This window comes from Gossypium raimondii, chromosome 4 (assembly GCF_025698545.1).
Source record: "Gossypium raimondii isolate GPD5lz chromosome 4, ASM2569854v1, whole genome shotgun sequence".
Taxonomy (NCBI): Eukaryota; Viridiplantae; Streptophyta; class Magnoliopsida; order Malvales; family Malvaceae; genus Gossypium; species Gossypium raimondii.
Window position 1 is genome coordinate 45,474,772 of NC_068568.1, and position 2,750 is coordinate 45,477,521.

Sequence of the window (2,750 nt, forward strand, 5' to 3'; positions counted from 1 at the left end):
AGATAGACAAAACAAAAATCACATCAGATTTTTTTGGGGGAGAAAAAGAAGAATTTTGAAAAAAAAATAAAATAAAACAATCAATTTGATTACAACCCTACTACATCCACTAACAACCCAACCGACTCAGAATTTCAAGACCATACAAACTCTCTCAGCCAACTGAAACAAAAATTAACACCCTCGCTCCCGCAAGGATTTGAACATAGGACCTTTAGCACCACAATTTCTTACCACTCGAACCAACAAGCTCATTCTAATATAAATTTACTAAAGATAAAATATAACCCAACCCACCAAGAATAAGGCTAGGATAAAAAATAACCAAAATTTTCCAAAAGAAAGACTTGAACCTAAAACCTCACACACACACCCAGAATACTTAACCACTAAAACAAATAGATACTTGTGTCAAATTTCACAAAAACAGACTTAAATTATTCAATGCGTTACATGGCAACTTGAGCCCACCATTTTTTTTTCTATTTTGGGTATTGAATTTTGTTGTTTAGTGATGTTTTTATTATAAGCTAGTTGGCTGGTTGTTGCAACCTTTGCCAAAGATTTGTAATCTTTGATTCATCAATTGTAACATTTTAAATATCATTAGTTTATGGTGTTCTTTTCATTTTTTTCTACCTTTTCCACGTGTTGGGTTGGTAAACAGAGTGTATAAAAATAAATTATGGCAAAGACAATGTTAGAAATTTTATATTGGAGTAGGATAAAATCAGAAAATTTTGAAACCTAAAACTAAGGTTTTTGGTAAGCTTAAATTATTAATTTTGTAAAGGACCAAAATTATTTTTATTGTATTTTGTATAATTAGAACTAAATTAACAAATTTTATAAATTCGAGGGCTAAATTTATTGAATTTTTAGAATTGAAACTAAAATGACAAGTTTTGTAAACATTAAGGACTAAATTTGTTGAATATTTTATATTTAGGATCAAATTGATATAATGTGTAAGCATTGGAGGGCTAAATTTGTTATTAGACCAATAAAAACCCAAATCAACTTTGAGTGATCAAAATATTTGATTTGAAAAGTTTAGTGATTAAATCAAAAAATTAATAGTTTATTGACCAAAATAGAACAAAAACAATAGCATAGTGACCATTTTATAGTTTAATATATTTTTTATGAAAGGTGAGATAAAAGGTCGAGAAAGAAAAAGAAATAAATCGGGACAAAGACTTAGTTTGGATAGACGGTGTATTTACCTACGATTAGTATAAAAACAGCTGTGACAGTAAAATTAGATACTATAACATGATACAAAAAATAAACTAAATGTATTGCATCGCACCCAACTGCTCCTTTCTATAGTGTAAGATAAAAAATAAATTAAACTGTCTTTTTTTTTTTTGTAATTGACATCCAATTTCTCCTTTCTAAAGAAAAATGAAAGAGATTTCTTATTCCTCAAACAAATCTCATTAATTTAGAAAAATAATTTCTTTTATTCTGAGAGAGATAATGACAAAACAATAATAACATGTGTTGCAATTGTGTTCTTTTGCCGACAAAATTAGGGATTGTTTAAACACGTCAACCTTCTCCAAATATAGCATGTGAGTTTATGGTAGGTAGATATAAATCAATGGAATCTTTCTTCTTTTGCTTGTTAACAATATTGGGCTTTTTACATATTAATATGGTAAAAATTAAAATAATTTAGAATAATTTTTTAAGGAGATTTCAATGTTTATAGGTGTTGAGTTTTTTAGTGTTAAATAGTACGTGAAAAATCTATTGTAAAATTATTTGTTAATATAAATTTGATTTTAATTTTGTTGTCACTAACATAATAGAATAGGATTTTGACTCTCAAAGTTTAAGACATTTTATGACAGATTATGCTCCGCACTCATATATGTTGAGGTCATGTTATATGAAGTTACTTAATCCATTACCATATTTATTGCAAAAATAATTTCAAAAATTCACTTGAAGCCTTAAATCATTCCAATTACTGTCAAATTTTCTACGACTCACTTTCTAAGAAAAGTATTGTGGAAATTTTCATTTTTTTTACAAATGTTATATTATTATTGCATTTAGCAATTCTTGACAGTAAATTTGTGAGTATTTTTAAATTGAAGCTTACTTTAATATAGCCTTTAAGAATGAGGAATCCGAGGAAAATTCAAACTGAGACTATTAAATGGATATCAAACCTAAAGTAAATGTTTTTGAAGCCTAACAAGAAAGGGTATAAATATATTGCAATGGATCTCAATGATGACAAAGATGTTGAGACGATGGTGTTTGGGCATTAGAAAAGCGGAGATGTTTCAATGGGGCTATTAGTGGATGTCTAACTTAATACTAATTATGAGGTTTTGAATTATACATGTGTATGTGAACATATCATCCAAAGTTTCCATTAGTGTCAGATATTTTGGGTATCTTTCTTTATTACTATACCCAAGAGTTTACAATGTTAAATATTTATGAGTAGCATGAGAGGATGTTGGTTATGTCATTGTCTGGAGATGCCAACATCTTCTAGTTGGGCCAATCCCCTGTAAATGCAATGATAATGACATTGGTGATATCACTGAAGCCCAAACCTAGTAAAAGGTTTATATTAAAGCTGATTAATGAGCTAATGATCCCAAGCTGAAAGATGAACCAATAGTTGACGTTGGCAGTCTACCTACATATATGAGTCACCAAGCTGCTATCGACGCTCAACACTCATGGCTTCAATTTCCCGAAAATAGCCATAAACTATTCAATTT